General features: G+C 42.3%; 1 long non-coding RNA gene across 1 annotated transcript in view; it reads right to left on the minus strand.

The window, feature by feature from the left end:
- Positions 1 to 2154: 2154 nt before the first annotated feature.
- The window catches only part of LOC310706768, a 93388-nt gene continuing 73571 nt past the window's right edge, over positions 2155 to 21971 (minus strand). Inside the window, exon 3 of the long non-coding RNA XR_014526163.1 lies at positions 2155 to 2220. This is a non-coding gene — a long non-coding RNA (uncharacterized lncRNA). The remainder of the gene's footprint in view (positions 2221 to 21971) is intronic.

Here is a 21971-nt window from a genome sequence, read left to right on the forward strand (position 1 = left end):
AACCTTGCCCCCTTTGACCGGCAGAGGTTTGTGGCATGAATACATAAGAAGCACTTAAGCCTTGAGAGACCACCTACTCTGATCAAAGCTTCCCTTTCTTTTTCTTGCACTGTCAGTAAAGAATGCTGACTGAAACCAGCATGGTACGGAATCGGTCTCTCCCTATTAATGGACATCCCTTATTGTGTGGAAACATGGCAAGGGAAGGTGAGAAGATTGGCCTATAATTGTCCCCTGTCTGTGAAAGTCCATCAGAGAAAGAACCATGAACTAACTGAGGGGTACTCTCTGTCATACTGAGCCCTGATTCAACCCTAGACAGCTCATCCTCTGATGAGGAACTAGACTTCCTGGACTCCCGAGATGTGGGGGAACAGATAGAGTACCCCAGTTACACAATGGATTGAAAAGTTCTCTAGGTCCAGAGAGAGAGATCTCACCAGGAAGGATGTGTGGCAGAGGAGCCCCATGTCTGAGCTGGAGCAGGAGGCTCTTGGAAGACTCAAGCTCAGGCAGCTGGTTGGCCAAGAATGACTCCCCTGGAAGCTCTATATATTTGTGCTACTTGTGAGTAAAAGGCTCCTTGACAGTACCCACACTTCTCAGTAGTAAAGTGTTCCTGGTGAGCAGGCTTCAGCACCTATAGATGATTTTGGGTGGTTCTCAAGTTGCCAGGCTGTATAAGCCTTCTTTTGAGATTTGCTGGTTGCAGGAGCAACAGATTACTTTCAGCTCTTTCCCCTGCAATTTGATTTCCCTGCCTTTGTAATGCCTTCTGACAGGTCTGTCTAGCTGCCAGCTTCTGCCTTTGCATCCCACTTGACTCAGGCAGGACTGCTTTCTTGTGCTTTGCCCGTGCTTCACATTGGCTTTGCTTTTGAACCCCACTCACTACTGTTTTGTGGCTGCTATGTTTTGGAGCTCAGCTCTCAACGGATGTAGTGATGCATTCTTGTCCCCAGCCAAGCTCAGGGGCTAGCCCAACCAGATTAGGACCACTTGTATTTGTCTGTGTGGTTTCTGTCCCTGATCTCTGATGAATGTATGAATTGCTGCACTTTCTGCTTGTGTTAGCATTTCTGGTGAAATTCTCCAACCTCCCTACTCTTGTGTTGCAGGGGCTATTCAGTTTGCTCAGACATCTTCCTTACGTGTTACCCTTGTGGGCTTGCTCAGGTAGATAATTTTGTTTTAAAAGAATGAGGGCAGAATCGTGAAAAAGACACACACACACAACAATAATTGGAAGTATTTTCTTGCCTAAGTAAAACTAAATTGGTGGTTTTTAGCTTTACTAACTTTGGAATCCAAATTAACTTGCAGTTAACTCAATCATAATTTTCAGGCTCATACTCAGAAAGCAAACATTGTATTGATTTTTTTGAAAAAAAATAAAAATAAAAGTCTGATGAGAGCCAGTGAACCTGACTATTTTTAGAACCAATTACTGCTTTATTTGGATAATTTTGAATATGTATTTGTATGTTAACCACACAATTCTCTTACCGGTTGGATATGCATAGCAGCTTGGGGCTGTTTCTTCGTTTTTATTTCTCAGTATTTATTTTTAAACCAAGGACAACACCCAGTGAGTGATCTCATTATGGCTACGATGTTCAGTCAGCCTCTTGGGAACTGGTTTCCCATTTTAGATTAATTTAACATCTCCCGCCTCTCGTTCAAAAAAGAGGGAGGGAAGTGTGTTAGACTTGTTTTGCTTGTTTTGCATGCCTAAACATTGGTGACATTTTGCCGTGCTGATTGGGAGGGAATGGATCGAGCATTATAAAATTTGATAACAGGGAAAGTGCCAAAGAAATCAAAGGTGATAGCCAGTCATGTAAGGGAAAGCATGTTGGTGTTGATGGGCCGTGGGATTTTATTACAGTGCCAAGATTAAGCCATAGGCTAGGGATGAAGAATGTGTGGCCCTGTTGATGTTATTGGACACCAACTCCCATCAACCCCAGGCGCTGTTAGCTGTAAACAGCATGGTTAGTGGTCAGGGATGATGGGAGTTACAGTCCAAAAAGCATCTGGAGGGCCACTGGTTCCCCATAGGCAGTGGTCCAAGATGAGCTAAGAGCAGGAGTTTTCAGATGAGGCACAACAACAGGTGAGGGGAGAGAGACTTCGCAATGGCTTTTTCCACCTACCTTGTGCCTCTCTCCAGCTCCAGGAGCTTTTCCCAGACCATGACTTCAAGAACAACAGAAGTAGCTGGGAAGAGAGAAGAGTTCAGGGATATTAAAATAATAATAATTTTATAGATTGTATTTCCTTGTTTCTCAATTTGATCTTTTTACATATTTTTAATGCTTTGTGATCTGCCATTTTTTTTATTCTAGTTTAGTAATTATTTATTGTAATTGTTGAGTGTAAACTGTTTAATTATTATTTGCTGATATAGCCACTTCCAGACCTGTCAAGGAGGTGGGGTTGCGGGCTTCATGCCCACTCCACGTGCGCAGGGGCTGGAACCAGCCCCTGTGAGACTGAGGGAATCCCGGCTGCATCGTCCGCCCAGCCAGCCAATCGGGTGGCTGGGGGGCGTGGCCTCTTACCCAGACATCACCATTCTTTGGGCCTCATTGATGGAGAGGCGGGTTTGGAGAGATAGCCGGTGCCTGATAGCCATAAATAGGGCTAGGAAAGCTTTGGATCGGGCTGTGGTGTGTAGTGTGGCAGCCCTGGGTGGACAGGTCATTGACCACTCGGGCATACGTTTCAGCTATGAGGCCCTCTACCGGTTTGATGGCGTGCATCTTTCGGATGCGGGAAATGACATATGGCTGACTGGTATAGCAAGGGGGAACAGGGATTGGTTACAGGTATGAGGGTATTGGCGGCGAGCGGTTGCTCGAGTGGCAGTTAGGCATTGGTAAGGAGGGGTTAAGAGGATGTGGGGGGGAGGAAACGCCATCACCTCCCCCCAAAAGCAATGGGTAGTCCGATAAAGAATTCCGGGGGGGCGTGGCCCTGTCCAAAGCCTATGGAGGTGTGGGCCTAAGGCACACCCCCGAGCGGTGACCCGGGGGAGCTCCTAGTTGACGTGCCTCAGCAGGACTCCCCCTTATGGTGTTAACCCTTGTCGGTCTTCAGCAATCGGGCTGGAGCCGGCTAGTCGATAGGACCAATGCCTAAGCCAATACCTCTCATTCCTGAAATCAATAAAGTTGTGGCCTAATTAACCTTAATTCTTGGTGTCCTGTGTCTTTATTTCTCCCTGGTGGGGGGCGGGAACTCGCCACGCAATTAATTTTACTGTTTACTATTATTTTCTAGTGGGTTATTGAAGGGAAGGCAGGGATGGACTTAATTTTGCCAGCCGGCGGATATGTATCAGGACCTAAACAGTTTCCTATTCCATCTTCTCTCCTGTGGATGGAAAGTGGCAACTGTAGGTAACAGCTTTCAAAACACTGTGCTGATTTCATAGTTGTGGAATTAAATTTAGCTGGTTGCATTTTGTTTCTTCCTACTATGTAGTAGAGTTTCCCAAAAGATTTTATGGTATGGGGCACTTCCTGACTTAATTCATGATCAGAAGAAATGTACAAAGCTACAGAACTTGTTTCCCCCGGAATTTCACCAGTTCTCTGTCATGTAGTCAAATAGCTGCCATTATAGCCATGTTCGGGTGTTCTAATGAATGTTCTAGCTTTGCCTCCCTGTTGGCATCATCCTCCACGGATTTGTGTTGTGTGAAGGGTAGTTCATGGGTATATTTTTATATTTTTCCTGTTTTACAATATACCTGCTATGTGGAGTCTTGGAATAATCTCTCTCCCCTTGAGGGACCTTTCTGGGCTCATCTGGCAAAGGTGTGAAGCAATTCTTGTGCTTTATCTTTACTCCTGTTTGCAGCCATCAAATTTTATGACAGTTTGTTGTTTATGTAAATATACTGCAGACAAGGAAGGAGGCAGGGCAGTGCAGAGATTAGGTTTGATGGTACAATGAGCAGAGTAGGTTCAGCATCTCAGTGAAATGAATAACAACCAGAGACGAAGTCCTGTTTTTATCTGCATTGAACACATTTCATCCAAGTGTGTTAATATATTAAATAATGTGCTACATCTTTGTGAATCTGTTTGTCTGCCTTCACCTTCTCAATTCTTTTGCTAGTGCAGATAGGACAGGTACTGGCTGAAAGCTGAGAAAGAGGGGAAGGCAATGGCTTTCTCTTGAGATAGCCCTGCCAACATCCTTTTCCCACTTAGTACTGCTTTCCTCTGGGGTGAAAACAGTCCATTTGTCGCATCGTTGGCTATTTCTCCAATTGCCCCCCTCACCTCCGTCCTATTTTCATGACTAGCAACCAACACATTTCAGACAACGCTTCTCAGACTGAAGAAAATAGTGAAGACTGTCATAGTTAAAAGGCCTGGAAGCAAGGGAACAAGAAGAAAGTGGGCATACTGGGGTGGTGAGCTCAACAGCCCATCTTTGTGGAAACATAACTGCGTGACTGTTCTGCCAATCATAGTTGTTCAATAGGCATGCTTTTGAGTGAAGATCTCTCATAATTTCACATATGTTCATAACAATCCCACACCATGTTGCATTTATCTGCAATTTTTAAAAATTGTGCGTGGAAATATGGGTGCTCTAAAGCATTTTCCCGCAAAATAAAATATTTCTAAATGTATTATATCTCAAAATACATTTTAAAGCTAAGAACTGCATTGCAATATTCATAGAAGTTTGAAATATGAAGGAAAGCTATGTTCTGATCTGTAGTCAATTTTTAGCTGTCTGAAAACTATTGTCTCCCCTCAGTATCCTTCCAGTTATTGTCGCTGAGCTAACATGACAGGCTTTACTCAAACACCTGCTGGGCTTTCTTTATATGACAATTTTTCCATCTGTTTGTTCCCCAGGAAGGGCTTAAACATTCCTCCACAGAAAGGAAGCTGGCTTAGAAGCAAAGCCTGACAAACTCTCTAGAGTTTTGAGTCTAGGGAAAGCATAATTACGATTAATGAAAATTATGAATCATTGAAAAATGCTCCGATGTATTGCAGTGGTTCTGTGCTCCTCTGAGTCCTTCTACTTTTTCCCTGGTACATCTGGGAATGCAGTGCTTTATAAAAATGCAAAATCATCAGACCCGGAGGCTGCAACAGCTACAGACTTAGTAGCAATCTTGAAAATTCTGGTGTGTCCAATATTATGAATTAATTCGTAGAATAAATATAGCCCTCTGGTTCTGTTTTCATAATCACTTAGTCAGTGTATAGACTTTAGATTTATTTTCTCTTCTTTTTAACAGAATGCTACATTATCATTTCATCCAGGCATTGAAAATACTACAGGCGATAGCTATGGGCAGTTTCACACCTTACATGGCTTTACCAATTCTGGGACTGTCCCAGCAGTATCAGGGCAGTTGAGAGGTATGAGATAGTATGGGAAGCTCTGGTGCACATAAATCTTTGCAAGTGAACTGGGGCTGTTACGGGTGACTAGAATACCCTCCAAGATTTCTCCAATAAAAATAGGGACCTCATATTCCATTAAAAACAATTTTACTATTCATACCCTTCCCATCTGACTGGGTTGCCCCAACCACTCTGGACGGCTTCCAACATCAATAAAACATAATAAAATATTAAGCATTTTAAAAGTTCTGTATACAGGGCTGCCTTCAGATGACTTGTGGGTTGGATAACTTCACACCCTCCAACATTTCTCCGATAAAAATAGAGACATCCTAAGGGAAAGCAGGACATTCCAGGATCAAATCAGAAACCAGGATAGCTTCTGTAAACAGGGACACTTGGAGGGTCTGTGACTAGGAGTTCTCTGTCATAATAGTTTTCAGGTTTTAATTATACCCATACATTCAATGACTTCCCTCCTTCCCCTTCCAAGATTCTTTTACTTTACCCGTAATTCCTGCATATTCTTGTATCTCTCTCTATACTACCTTTTCCAAAGAAGATGTAAAGGTGTAGGAGTTTCTGCAAGTATCCTGTAGGCATGGTTACAAGCCCATTTGTTCCAGCATTGGCCTAGCTGAGCACCTTCTCTGCTGCCTTCTCCATGATAGCTTCACCTTTGGGGTCAGGCTACATTCACCATCCCCTTTAGAACAAGGAAACTTGCCTTTCTCATCTGTGTGGCTGGGGAGCTCCTTCTACTAGGAAATGCACTCATGGCATGTCACTCAGTATCTAGTTCAGGCATCCCCAACCTACAGCCCTCCAGATGTTTTGGCCTACAACTCCCATGATATCTACCTAACTGGACCAGTATGGTCAGGGATGATGGGAATTGTAGTCCAAAACATCTGGAGAGCCGAAGGTTGGGGGTGCTTGGTTTAGTTGCAGTGGGGTGCTGGGGGTCAGAGTTGAATAACATCTAGATGGTGTCATGTTAGCTCTTCCCCATCTAGCTAAATCATTGCCTTTACATATATTTTCAGTTGCATGATAAGTGAACAGACTGATTACATGAACTAGGATTACTTGTGTCAGATCCAGGTCACGTGTGATGAAGGATGGCATATAAACTGAAATTATGTAGTTTACACACATTCAGGTGTTGTTGTTTGCAATATTACTCTCCAAAAAAAAAAAATGTGTGGCATGGTTTGAGACTGCCTAGGCAGATTCTAGAGCAAAGGATGTAATGGAAATAATTTTATAATAAATATTTTTTTTAAAATAATAATAATAATAATAATTACCATTGTATTGTATAATGTTTAACTTTTAGTAGGTACATTGGAACTCTATAACAGCCTGTTATAATTTAACAGAACTTTTTTTAACACTGTAGAGTTAATCTATACTCAGTTTTGAAAGTGAACATAAAGTAACATTATATTTGTATTTGCTTGCTGCGCTTGAAGACAGGCTAGTGGCCTTAGCTAATCCACTTAGAACCTGACTTCCACAGTAAATTAGTACCGTATTTTATTAGTTTTTTTTAATATTCACACCATTTCATGCAAATATTCAATGGAAATATTCACATTATTTTACTTCAGAGTCATTACTGTGGCATAAATGCCATGCAGGATTACCTCCACCCTCTGAGTTTGTTGTCACAGTCATTCATATTGATTTGAAATGCCACTCTAATTAATTTATTTTTTAATCCAAGTTGAGACAAAAACTCTCCAGTTTTGTTTGGGTTTTGGAGACTAGGGCCTAACAATTTAGCAGAGTAAACATTTTCCTGAAAGTTTTCTTTGAGCTGTTTGATACCTCAGGATGTATGCATGTAGTAAGTCAGTGGTGTACAAAGTCTTATGATAGCTCTTCTACAACTGGGTGCAGAATAGTGCCACTGCGAGAACTTCTTCCATTCATAGAATCATAGAGTTGGAATAGACCACAAGGGCCATCGAGTCCAACCCCCTGCCAAGCAGGAAACACCATCAGAGCACTCCTGACATATGGTTGTCAAGCCTCTGCTTAAAGACCTCCAAAGTAGGAGACTCCACCACACTCCTTGGCAGCAAATTCCACTGTCGAACAGCTCTTACTGTCAGGAAGTTCTTCCTAATGTTTAGGTGGAATCTTCTTTCTTGTAGTTTGGATCCATTGCTCCGTGTCCGCTTCTCTGGAGCAGCAGAAAACAACCTTTCTCCCTCCTCTATGTGACATCCTTTTATATATTTGAACATGGCTATCATATCACCCCTTAACCTCCTCTTCTCCAGGCTAAACATGCCCAGCTCCCTTAGCCGTTCCTCATAAGGCATCGTTTCCAGGCCTTTAACCATTTTAGTTGCCCTCCTCTGGACACGTTCCAGTTTGTCAGTGTCCTTCTTGAACTGTGGTGCCCAGAACTGGACACAGTACTCCAGGTGAGGTCTGACCAGAGCAGAATACAGTGGCACTATTACTTCCCTTGATCTAGATGCTATACTCCTATTGATGCAGCCCAGAATTGCATTGGCTTTTTTAGCTGCCGAGTCACACTGTTGGCTCATGTCAAGTTTGTGGTCAACCAAGAATCCTAGATCCTTTTCACATGTACTGCTCTCAAGCCAGGTGTCACTTTATCTTTCTGCATCCAACCTAAATTGTGTGTGTGTGTAAATATTCTGCTTGATATCATGGCTTCCTCGGCTTGATTCTTAGGCACCATTTCCTACCCTTCTGCTTTTTTTTATCCCTCCTGCACTAGTGGCCTTGCAAAATGGGTATGTGATGGTATCACCAAGGGCAAAGTAAATTTACAAGCAGTTTTTATAAGAAATGTCGAGGAACAGAAAGTGAGGCTGTGATTTTTGGCACAATCCTTTGTAGACATAATAAAGACATAAGGAATAAGTTAATATTCTCTGTTACTGATAGGTCTGTCAACCGATTCAAAGTTTGTTTGTTTTTTAGTTGCTCAAGTAGTTCTTTTCTAATCAATCAATGGGTTAAAGTTTAAACAAATGTGCATATTACCAAGATTTCAATACCAGTGCCATTTTGATATATCAAAGGCAGTATGAGGCAGTTTAAGTAGGTCATCAGGAAAGGGGGCCTGATGATATTTTAGTTTTCATTCCCTGTTGCAGAAATACACCACTTCAAAAAAGCCCACATTAAAATTGTCCCCCAACAACTAATGAGCTGAAGGTTTGGTTAATTCAAACTTGCTGCCATACTTCTGCATCCATTTTGGCATGTGAATAACGAGGAAATTACAGTGGGGTGTATGAGAATCTTGTGCTGGTGCAGTACCTCTATTAATGCAAATAGTCCATCTCCTGCTGACCTTTCTCTCCTATTCGTCTGCTGGCCAGAGAAGATAGGAGTCTACTGGGGCTGGGCTCAGGGTGCTACAAGTCTTGAAGAAATCTAGTGTGCTGAATTATCCTATCTAATTCCCCCCTCCCCAAACAATCCTGTTATGTACCTCAAACAGGCATATGAAGCAGTAAACCCACAGCAATGCCAAGCCCTAAGTTTTCATGCGGTGACATTTATTAAACATAATATTAAGGGGAAAGGGTGCTGAAGAGAGTGACCTCAATGATGGAAAATCAATTCAGCAGAGAAGAACAGATGCTACCAGACAAGTTGAACTTATTGTCAAATCCAGGAGCTCAAGGTCATGAACTGCAGCTAATGGAGGATCAAATCCTATGGGAATATTGATGGAATTCCTTTACCTTGACAGACAGTAGTTAAGAAAAGGAATCGACAAGGGTGAAGGCAAAAAATAATGTACGAATAGGTTTAAGAGTGAGTTCTTGTTGTTGTTTGTTAAAAACAGATTTATAGAAAGTTTGGCTTTTATTGTGTTCTATGTTAAAAATTTTCAATAAAAATACTTACAAAAGCCATGCGGCGGGTGGACAGAATCAGCTTACAATTGTTTCCATTCCACCCTTCCTCCATGGGCTCAGATTTTAACTATCCTACTAGTCAGGTGTGTTTTCTCCCCTCACAACACCCCTATGTGCCAGCAGTTCTCAACCTGTGTGTCCCCAGATGTTGTTGGACTACAACTCCCATCACCCCTGACCACTGGTCATGCTGGCTAGGAATTATGGGAGTTGTAGTCCAACAACATCTGGGGACCCGCAGATTGAGAAAAACTGGGTTAAACTCAAATAGAGTGATTGGTCCAACATCTAACAACATTATCCCTCCCTCCCCACCCCAGATGGAAGCCTTTTGTAACAGAAGGGTAAATGGAAGAGTGATTGACAGCAGAGGACTTGGAATGGAAGAGGGAGTGAGTGACAGGGAGAAGAACGTCAGTTAGGAATGAGTAGTTGGAGGAGGGGAGGAGAGAGAGAGACACTGAGAGGAATCAGAGAAGAAAGAAAAGGAAGTTTATTCCTTTTCAATCAACTCTGGCTCCCAAAAAAAGCTCAACAACTATCACTGCCCGTTTTTTTATACTGTGAGTAGATCGCAGTCTCTTGGGAGTTGGACCTGTTTTAGATTAAGGACTTTGTATATTGGACCACTGCCTGTTCTGAATGTTATGGCCCTTACTTAAATTCAGGTTTAACAATCTGTTTTCTGTTTTGGGTAGTTTAGCAGGCATATTTATCTCACCCAACACATTAAATCAGACTGGTTCGTGTTAGTTGGCAAAGGGAGACTTCTCTGCAAGTCAGTAGGTGGTGGCAACCAGTATCTAAGGGAAGTCTGAGCTCTGCATATTTCACATCTAACTGTCACACAGACCATTGGGGGGGGGGAGGGGAGACGCAATTCTCCAATTTCAAAAGAATTGTATCTCATTCTTACCTTTAACACACAAAAAGTTAGATGCACCACTTCCATGAAAAAATAAAGCAGGATAATCTAATGTTGACTTCAATTGGTCTTGGAAATATACAGGGGATTTATGGCTCTTAAATGGGATTGGGACCAGAATCTGGCTTGTCTTGAGCAGCACTGCAAAGGTGTAAGAGCAATGTTGAAGTGATGTATTTTTGATGAGAGCTGAAATATTTATAGATAGCAGTAGCTGAGCCAGCCAAAGAAGGGGAGAGTTCAAAGGAGCTGCTTCAAACTTAGTAGATGAACAGATAAAAGCTATTACTATTCTGGCAGTTCATCGTGTATGTAGTGATGGACCTTAGTTAAAATCCAGAGACAAATAGGATTTAACTTAAGAAGGGAGAGTTCTCTTGTGATTTCACTTGCCTACTCAAGCATCAGTTTATATGGGGAAATAGTTCTTAAATTGTGGTTCGAGGACCCGATCCCCGCGTAGTGGAATGAAAGCACGAGGACACGTGATATAAGGTTAATGGGCAAGAAAAGGCCACAACTTTATTGATTACAGCAAGTGAAAATGTATTGGCTTAGGCATTGGATTACGTCAGCTGACTCCACCCCCTCAGAGAGGGGTGAGTCTAAAACAGGGGGGTTTATTCACCAGTAGGTGGAGCCTGTTGATGCTAATCCAACTATAAGCTCTCCCCTGATGTCACCGAGGGTCGTGCCATGGCCTCCCGCCACGCAGGCATCGGACAGAATACACAACCGCCAGATTCCTTTAACGGAATACCCAAAAATTGAAGGCATAGGCGATGGCCACACCTAGCCCTTCGACACACCACAACACATTATTCCAATGCCTAACCTACCCACCAATACCACCAAAGTTGTGACGATTGCTACGAGGTAGGCGAAAAAACCAAAAACCCTAATGCCAAATGGAAAAATTCCTACCAGGCCCCCCGGACAACCAGGGCGACCAAGCTAAGGTCCATAGCAAGGCCAAAAGAAAACTGAGACCCTGAGCTCTAAGGGAGTGGAGGGTGGGTGACTTGCAACGGGACGATGAAAAGTGAGGCCGGAAGGCTGGTGCCGCAGCAATTTGGGCTGCTAAACACGCCCCCTCGCAGGCACCTGGTTGGGTGCCTGCCCGTGGGCGTGGGCACCAGCCAGGTGAGTGGGAGACAGGGCGCTAACGCCCCCTGCTTGAGGCGGAGTCCGGCTCCCGACCACAACCACTTCCCTCTCTTGCAGGAGGAGAGTCTTTATACTACTGCAGGTATGTGGGGGAATCATGTGATCAAACTCATCCAATTGTGCATATGTCACAGAGAAGGGTTCAACCATAGTATTCTCCCTAGCCATACTTGTTTTCTTTGTGTGGGGATTTTGTGGAGAAGAATTCAAAGTTATACTCCCTTAGCAAAAGGTTTGGTTTGTGATCTGTTGTTTTGTTTTTGTTTTTTTGTCTGCACTGGCCACAAACCACAATTTGATAAAGCCAGTGTACATAGATTTAAGCTATTGAATCCTGAATCCAGTAAATCCAAGTGATCTGCTGGAAGTGATTTGTGGAGCCAATATGGAAAATACTTTTAAATCCATGAGTTTTTGTTTAACTGCACAGCTCCCACAGTTCTTCTTTTGCATAAAATGACATGAGAAAGTTGGGCCCTATATTGCTGTTCAGTCACTTCTGCTGCTAAGGCAATCTTGGATTTTCTATGTGACCTTTCCCATAAGGTGAAGATTGCCGGGGGGGGGGGAGAGAGAGAGAGACAGACAGATAGATACGTTCTGAGTGTTTGAAAAGAAATTGATTTACTTTGAAGAGTGAGTAGGTTATGTCCTAACATGCCTGATACAGCTATTTTGTAACTGGAACTTGAGTTGAGTGTGTGTGCACTCATCCTTCTTCAGATTATTTCCTACACATCTTGAATTTGTCCTAGATGCATTCAAAATAGGGCTTCAGAGGTGGGATCATGTGATGCGTTGTGGCCATATATCAAACGCAAGATGGTAGAATCTGAATAGTAGTTGCAGTGATGTTTGGTGTTATGTGAAGCTTATGTGAAATCTCCAGATTGGTAAGTGAAACAAAAAAGAAGTGTTACACCTTCAAATACATCCAAATTTTAACTACAGTGGTACCTCGGATTAAGTACTTAATTCGTTCCGGAGGTCTATACTTAACCTGAAACTGTTCTTAACCTGAAGCACCACTTTAGCTAATGGGGCCTCCTGCTGCTGCCGCACCGCCAGAGCCCGATTTCTGTTCTTATCCTAAAGCAAAGTTCTTAACCTGAAGCACTATTTCTGGGTTAGCGGAGTGTGTAACCTGAAGTGTATGTAACCTGAAGCGTATGTAACCTGAGGTACCACTGTAATTCATTTTTCAGATATGTCACATCTCATTTGTTCAACACTCATTTGTTCAAATGGCTTTGAGCCCTGGATGACTTGGTTTTGAGTGGTGGAAATCAGAAGAGGGAACCATATTTTAATGTCCAAACGTCATAGTTCCTGATGAGAATTATGTGGCGGCAATTTCAAAATACACTTTCCCCATACCTTCATGCTAAAGCATTTAAACTAAATAAGGAGGGGTTTCCCCATAGCTAAATAGATACATTTTTTCTCATTGTGGAGCTGCACAGTAGCAGCTCATTGTTTGCACTCTGCTCACATATGGAACATGTATGTATTTCTTAAAAATCAGATTAATGTACAAATGTGATGCAATGAAATATGAACATGTGAAATTGACACTGAATGGAAATATACTGATCCATCCCTTATATAGCCAGTGACTGTTATGTGCATATTTACAAATATAGACTCACAGAAGCACATCACTTGCTGTGTTCTATAGACTTTGTGCTGTGTTCTCATGAGACATTAAAACAGAGTACGAATATTGTCACAGTGGTTAATGAAGTAATGTACCATGAAAGCTAACACTGGCAGTGTTTGAACTGAATATTTCTCACACAGGGTTTAGATTTTGCTTTTAATAAAAGAGTGCATGTACAGAATGGCTCCTTAAATGTGCTTATTAAACAACAGCTGCTTGCTGTATATGATTAAGGTTTTGTTTTTAAAAATCCAATAGGCTAATCAGTAAACATACAAACTGTGTTGGTTTTCAAATATTCCTTAATGTTTGTTAACATATGCATTTGCCTTACTCTCCTGAAGATTTAATAAGATGTTTGTTTAAGAAATGAAGAAGTAGACAGATATGAACTGCAAAGACATTCTGGGCAAAGCAGAAGATCTTGAGCCCAAATTAGTAATGCAGAATAATGTTAATCACAGCTGCCATTCATAACCAAGAAGAACATTTTGAGTGTCTCTGTGTTGCCACTTGTTAATGACAGATGAAGCAGTCATCACATAAATTCAAAGGATAAAGTGTAAGTACAGATTGTAACTTGGCACATGGCACCAATAATGTCAGGAAGTATGGAAAGAATTTATTTGAAGAGCTTGTCAGCAAAAAACAACAGTACAATAAAAGAGTAGGTATCAGCAGATAACCATTGTAATACAAATTAATTGCTATTTGATGTAGTAAAACCAAGGTTTAAGAGGAGAGTATTTTCAACTGATAACATACTCTAATTACTATTAGAAATAGATGACAGTAATCCCCACTACAGAAAAATTGAATTGCCACTTTGGGTGGTTGAAAACTTGAGTGCAAATCCTTTGAAAGGTCCTGGTATTTCTAGCTCTGAAGATAAGCTATACTTATCAGATGAACATCTGAACAGGCTAGGGCACTGTGGCACAGAGCAAAAAAAATGAATTTGGAAGACTTTTGATACTGTCTCCACTCAGAAAAATGGAGCCCACTGAGTGACTTTGAGGCAGTCACTTTCTTCTAACCTAATCATCTTCATCAGGTTGTTGTGAAAGAGAAAAGCAAATAGTCCCAGGTACAACTGGAACAAGCAACAAATTTATTGTAGCGTGGAACGCTCTTTTTCCAAGTTTCAGTCAGCCAACCATCCCTTCCTCCCCAATACAGCAAATCCTCTCACCTGGTTTTCTACTCACCCACAACATACACTCAGCATTTTGTGGTCACTTAGCATGCTCAGTGCTCATTGGGCTGTATATGATGTTTCCTTGCCATTGTTCTGTAAATATTTTGTGTACTTCAGCAAAACCTGCTTGTGCATGGGTAATGCTGTTTTGACTATATAAACAACTGCACTCATGCCTGACTATCAGGAATGATGTTCCCCTGAGGATCTAGGGAATATAGCAGGTTACATATGTAATAAATAAATATTCTAAAGCATCTGACAGCTAGTCACAGTATCCAAACATGCAAACCTTTAAAGTGCCCAGTCCTGGCTAAGGTAAGCCCAGGTGAAATATAAAGGAAGCAGGTCAGGGAGAGGGATAAAGCACATAGCTGGGGCAGCGAAGGAGTTTGAATGCACTTTAAGATTGCAGATAGTAAAGCAAGAGTGGAGGGGGAGGAGGGAGAGAGAAAGGACCTTCAGTACCTTGGACAGCTCCCCAAGAAGAGACAGCACGTTCTGACAAATGCTGGATGCTAACTGAACTCTTGCATATACCTAACAACCTCAGCTCGTCTTTCAATAATAATAATAATAATAATAATAATAATAATAATAATAATAATAATTTATTATTTGTACCCCAGCCACTCTGGGCGGCTTCCAACAAAGATTAAAAATACATCAAAATGTCACACATTAAAAACTTCCCTGAACAGGGCTGCCTTCAGATGTCTTCTAAATGTCAGGTAGTTGTTTATCTCTTTGACATCTGATGGAAGGGCGTTCCACAGGGCAGGTGCCACTACCGAGAAGGCCCTCTGCCTGGTTCCCTATAGCTTTGCTTTTCATAGTGATGGAACCACCAGAAGGCCCTCGGAGCTGGACCTCAGCATCCGAGCAGAACGATGGGGGTGGAGACGCTCCTTCAGGTATACTGGACCAAGGCCATTTAGGGCTTTAAAGATCAACACCAACACCCCTTGCTGCAGAATGAAGACCTTTAACTTTCACTTTTGGAGAAAGGGCTGTACCAAATAGTCTGGGTAACCGTGATGTCCATTTCAACCCCACCCCTTATAGTGAAGGCTTTAGGGGAATGTGGGAAGGAGCTCCCTCTTATTTCTTCACAGTTATGAAGGCAAAATGAGAAGGTTCACACTTACATCCTGAATGTATAGCCAGATAACTTAGGGGACAGATCATGTCCCAGAAGGTTTGAGATGTGATCTTTATTTTATGAAACTCCTATGGAATTTTGTAGATAGTATACCATAGCTATAGCATAGCATCTCATGAGGATGCTATTAAGGCAGGAAGGGAAAACCTGTGGTCATCCAGATGTTTCTGGACTATAACTCTCACCACACTTGACCATTGGTCATGCTGCCTGGGGCTATTGGGAGTTTTACACCTTAGCTGTACAAGTGCATAGTAGTGTGGGCTCTCGGACACAGCGAAATAAAAAAAATCCTTCCAGTAGCACCTTAAAGACCAACTAAGTTAGTTCTTGGTATGAGCTTTCGTGTGCATGCACACTTCTTCAGATACACTGAAACAGAAGTTGTCAGATCCTTCTATATAGTGAGAAGGTGGGGAGGGGTACAGCGAAGTAAGTGTGCATGGCTTCAGAAATCAATGTGCTTTTAAGAAAGGTAGTGTGCATGAGGTTTTTTTGTAGGTCTCTCTAAAAAGCCTTAAAATGCCCTCTTCCTTTAATGGAAGAAACCGCTATCAAGAATAATGGTAATAAAGTCATGTAGAACAAGTAGAAATTGTTGGATGGAAAAATTCCTCTCATCTCAGAGAAATTCAGATTAAGAAATTTAACAGGAAATGAGAGGAGGCATTAAGGCATGATCCCATCAATGTTCTACATGCATGTAAAATTATAAATGCTGTCGTAATTATTTATTAGTTCAAAGAATGAGGTTTTTTTTCACCATTTCAAAAAAATAAAAGAATGTGCAACATAATATAAAATCACCATGCACACCTTTTAATGCCATTTTAGTGTGAAATATGTTTAGCATATGCTAAACCTTCTCTTCGTTTTGAATTCCAATACCTAAAACTTTTGTGCCCCACAGATATCTCTCTTACCTAAGGCATGTTAAGTATCTGGCTAATGGGGGAACCTTTTGGTGTTCCAGGCATGTGGGAACTGATATGCTGACTCTCTTCAGCTGCTTCTAACCTTGCAGTTAGCTTTCAGCCAAGCTTCCAACCCCTTTCAGTTCTTATTTAGCACAACAACTAATTGTACATTATATTCTAACAGCGCAATGCAAACCCAAAATCCACCAGGACAAGAGAGTTTGGATTCAGTGGTTCTTGAGTTCTCCTCATCCAAGGTCAGTCGGGGCATAGCCAGCCTGGCCAGACCCAGTTGGTGGAACTGAAGTTTCTACACACAACTGTCATTCCATTCTCCATCCAGGCAAGCCAGGGGCATTGTGACAGTTCAGTGTCACATTCCTGCCAGGCAAAGGTGCTTGAGAAGGGATGTGGTCTAGAGAGACCTAGAGGGCTGTCTTTGGCCCCCAGGCCTGTGGTTCACCACCTATGGTGTAGGTTCTTTCTACATTCAAGAGCTGCTTCTGCTGTCCTGACTTGTTGACCATTGGAACTCAGAAGCTCCTGCTATCTGATAACCTGCAATGGAGTTTGTGGGTATTGTTTTGGCAGAACATAGAAAGCTGCCTCATACTGTGACAGACCAAAGAAACTTAGTATGTTCTGTGCCAGTGATTGGGGATGTTTTGCCTGCCAGGTGTTGTTGGAGTCCAGTTCCCAACAGTCCCTTCCAGAACAGCCAGTGACCAGGGCTGGTGGGAGTTTCTGTCCAACAACTCCCAAGGGTCCCTGGTCTACACTGCCTGACAGTGATTCTTCAGGATTTCAAAACGAAACCATTCCCAGTCCTATTTGGGGATCCCTAGCAGTGAACCTGGGACCATTTGCATGCAAACTGTGTGTTCCACCACTCCAATATCAGCCCTTCCCTAGAGGGAAATGATGGGATAATAGAGTAGAATGAATCACGAGGCCGTGGAAGGGAAATAGATATCTTGGCCACGTTGTGCTTTCTTTCTGGATACATTTTTAAAATTACATCTCTGCTACTTTCCCCATCAAGATTATGAACTCTGTGACACTATCTTTTCCAAAGAAATCTTTTGCTGCTTGAGATTTTAATGTTAGAGTGAGCTATATGGGTTTTAAAGTGCCTTTTTACGTAGCACAGCAGTGCAGTGCGGGCTGCTTTCCCAAAAGTTCATCCCATGGCACCATTTGTAAATCTTTTGGCTACAATCCTGTGCGTTGTTTCCTAGAAGTAAACCCCACTGAACTCAATGGGACTTACTTCTGAGTAGACATGCATAGCCATGCAGTGTTTAAGGGTCATTTCCTTGGTAGGGTATGTGTTTCATGGGGGAAGATACTGGTGGACCTTTAAATGTTAAAATACCTCCATGGAATAAACCCACAGCAAAGCAACCTCCATAATGCTGCTGGATATATTTAATGGGCACCTAATATCAATGTAATTGATTGCACTGGGGTGTCCCTTCACATATTTAGTGAATACAACCTATTCTTTGTAAACCGCTTAGAAGTTTTATTTACAGTTAAGCTGTATGCAAATGCTGTTAGATAAAACAAATCAACGGAGCTTTTTGTGTGAGTTGAGCTTTTAAAGCTGGGCCCTATGGATGTTTACATGCATCTAGGGCAGGCATAAGCATACTCGGCCCTCCAGTTGTTTTGGGACTACAACTCCCACCATCCCTAGCTAACAGGACCAGTGGTCAGGGATGATGGGGATTGTAGTCCCAAAACATATGGGGGGGGCCGAGTTTGCCTATGCCTGATCTAGGGTTTCCCATCAGTTTACTCTTCAGCAACCTTCCATATTAACTTTCCACCAACCCAGCAATTTTTGGGGAGGGCCTTGTGATTTGACTTAGGGGGTTGCTGCAGAGAAAATGCCACAGAGTAGCCTAGTGTGAGAACACAATTTCTTGTGTGTGTGTGTTATTAATTCTCCCTAGATCTTCATCTTTATAAAGAGCAACCATTTTTAGCCAATGCTACTGGTTAAAAATATACATATTCTGAGCTTGTGCAAGTGTTTGGCTGGGTTGCAGTTTAAATACCTGTAAACAAACAAAGAAGCAGGCAGGATGAGGAGGAGCTGTAAATCAAAACAGCACTCTTCAACTCCATTTTCAATTTCTTATATTTTCCAGTCATGCACACACACAAACACACTCACTCTTCCTGCCCATCCACCCACAATACCTGCTTCCTCTATTTGATATGTTCCACTGTGAGATTCATTAATATGGAAATGATTAACTTAATGTTCTACAAGTAGAAAAATATAGATTACTGAGGAAATTGAGTTGCTTGTTGCTGCTCCTCAAATGCCTGAATTGTGCTAGGATGACTCATAAGCAAAGATTTTCTCTCTCTCTCTCCACCCATTATTATTTCAGCATCTCTTTGCTTTCAGCATGAAAATATAATTGCTGTCATTTTGTTTGTGAATTCAGGGAAACGTTTCGGGAGGCTCAAAATTTGTGCTGTGCTGTTTTGTTTTTGTACTTTATTGGCAGAAAGTGTGTGCAGAAAACCACCAAATCCAACCCCTGGTGGGATACTTGTTTTTGTGTATCACTCTTGCGGGTTGAAAGGAGATTGTCTCACGTCAGATGCAGGTGTGTGGCAAAACCTGTCTGGGAAAATAGTGGTAAAATAGTTGGGTGTTTGAGTGTCTGATTTGAAATGCATCTCAGCAGGGTGTCAGCGTTGTTTACAGTTTTTGTGCATTTTACTGAGCAATTTCGGGAAACCATGGTGAGCTCCCACATCTGTAGTGACGAGGGACATAAAAAGGAAAGACCAGCAGTGGTGATGCCACTGGAGCCCTCAAGTGGTTTAATTGGCTCAAATACTGTAATACTATGTGACATGAGAGCCGGCATAGTTAAGCAGTAGTGACAGGTCAGTGGTTTATGTGCTGCGATAAGTAATAGTGTAATATGACAGTTTCCTAATGACACATTGTTAACCCTTACATTGAGAAGATTCCAAACTTTTATTTGAGATGTGAATAACATAATACATTACCTGTGCGCCCTTGAAGACAACCTGGAAGCTCCTGCAAGTCCACAAGGCAGCTTTTCACCAATAGGAACAGCTTGTAGTGCACAGATCCTGCATTTTCTCATTGTGTCATCCTAGCACAACTGAAGATGCTTATTAAGGCATGCAAAGTCCTAAGGGATGCCTACCCTAACAAGGACCAAGAATGTCATCTTAACCATACAGCTCCAGCACTAGTCATGCTCCACCACATTGTGGAATTCCCTCAGCACAGAGGTGCATCCGGAACCTTCACTACATAGCTTTTGGCAAGTGCTGAAGCCTTGCCTCTTTTTCCTGATCTTTGACACCTGAGAGGAGTATTTTTTAGGATTCACCCTCTTCCCCTGACTGTGATTTGTCTTACCTATTTTTAATACGTAATTTTAAATCGTTGTAACCCATGTTGGGGCCTGCTGGTGTAGAGTGAAATAATAATGATAACAACAACAACTACTACTACTACTACTACTACTACTACTACAATAATAATACTTTTGAACTATTTTCTACAGCAGTTTAGGACTGCCCTGTACAGGCAGTCCTGTGTTTACATGGGGGTTACGTTCTGAGGCACTGTGTGCGTTGGTGAATTTGCATATAATTGAAACCCATTGAAAATGCCTGCAAACACCCCATTCCTCCCCTATTCCATTCTTTTAGTGACATTTCAGTGACATCTTTATGGCCTTTCTGGGTCACTTTCAGGTTCGGCGTGATACGCATGTACACAGTTGCACGCATATTGAACGTGCATAAATGGGGGGCTGCCTTTACATCTTCCAGATTAGTAGGTGTTTCTGAACACAAAAACTTGGTATTCATGAATTGTGGGGTATGGGCTGGGGTGCACACTCAAGCCTCACTCCAACATTGTTGTGCCTGCTGCATGCTTGGTGCTCAACCATCTCCATGTTGAGTGTGGAAGATCTGCAGGGGGGAGGGTCTTCTACCCATGTTGGCTTGCATTTTGAGGAAAACCCTCCATATGATTGAGGACCCTGAATAAAACAGAGTCCCTCATCTCATGAACTGTTTTCTTCACATACAAGTCAACACATGGAAGCCCCCTGCACATCTTTCCTGCGTGATGTACTTTGCACATAATTTTTTTTGTGCCAAGGTGGCACAGAAATAAAGGGATGTGACGGTCTGGTGGGTGGGTGTGCGTGTGCCACAAGGAGCACAGTCAGGGTGGGGCTTGCTTGTGTGCCTGCACCCATAGCGTTTGCATGCTCAGGTGAGTGCCCTTTAAACCTTTTTGGTAGAGCTGGTATTTTGTAGCCCTAATTAAGCAGGTAGACAATTGTTTCAATGCATTTCTGTCACATCTTCTCATGCTTTTTTTCCCTTGGCATGGTTCATACACAGGTGAGGTGTGTTGGGTCTATCTGTGAAGGGATGCAGGAACAAGCAGCAGACAATGTGTTTGCCTCCACCAAAGAAATCTCTCTCTCTCTCTCTCTCTCTCTCTCTCTCTCTCTCTCTCTCTCAGGGGCAGTTCACAGAAGACAGATTGCCTGTTGCAACAAAGTAAAATTTTGTCCTGTAACTCCTAGGATCAGCAAACATCCTAGGTGCCTTTTGAAACCTCTTCTAGACCTGATGCATAGTTTCCACAATTTCCATCTTCTTCTAGCTGATTTGCTCACTGAAATTTCTAATAAGTATAAAAGCAAGCAATTTGGCAAGATAAGGTGGTGTATTGTTTTGCTATCTAAAATGGAAGGTGTTGCCTTAGGTATATTTGGGATATTTCAAAATCCCGTTTTTGCAAGTGTCTTTCATTTCTGACCCCAGGCAAACCAGCCAGGTTGACTTAAAGAGATAAGAAATCCTGTATAATGTGCAGTACTTTCCTGCCATCCCATGGATACTAATTATGGCACATTTAAGTTTTATTTGGAACGAATTCACATTTGAGGGTCATCTAGTAAATTACTGTGGTGCTCCCACTGGCTCTTGGGAAATGAGGTTGAAAATTCTCAATTGGCCTTCAAGAAGCTTGAGACATGTCAGCTGGAGCGGTAGTTAGAGAGACCCATGAGAGATGTGGAATCACCTGTTTCTACTCAGGCTGGGAATGCAGCCAAAATGGCCTTGCTGTTCTATTCAGCACATCCATTTAGGGCCCCAGTTTGGAGCCAGAAAGTGCATCGGCTGAATTAAGATGAAAAGAAGAACAACCCCCTACTACTCCCTATGAAATGTGAGTTTGGAGGCGTGCAGGGAACAGGTGGGTGGGGGAGAGAGAAGCTGGTTTTGAGCAGACTTTAGATTTTTCTGTACACATTCTTAATAGCTTGTCCTCAGACCTACCATGTCTTGTTGGGTCATTTAATTTTCTGGCAGAGCAATGGGATATTTTATACCAGCATTTCCCAACGGCTGGGATTTTGACAGAGAAATACTAGCTGGAAATCTTGGAGGAAATACATGGACAGCTTCCGTCTGTTTTTTTAACCTAGCAATTGACTTGTTACTCCTTTCTTTAGCATCGATACAAGAGTAAATATCCTATATGCAGTGCGTGTGTGGTGGGTATTCTGCTTTCCCATACTTTTAGCAATCAGGCTTAAGAGCATTT

This window comes from Podarcis liolepis (assembly GCF_965112155.1).
Source record: "Podarcis liolepis genome assembly, chromosome: 5".
In the NCBI taxonomy this organism is placed as follows: domain Eukaryota; kingdom Metazoa; phylum Chordata; class Lepidosauria; order Squamata; family Lacertidae; genus Podarcis; species Podarcis liolepis.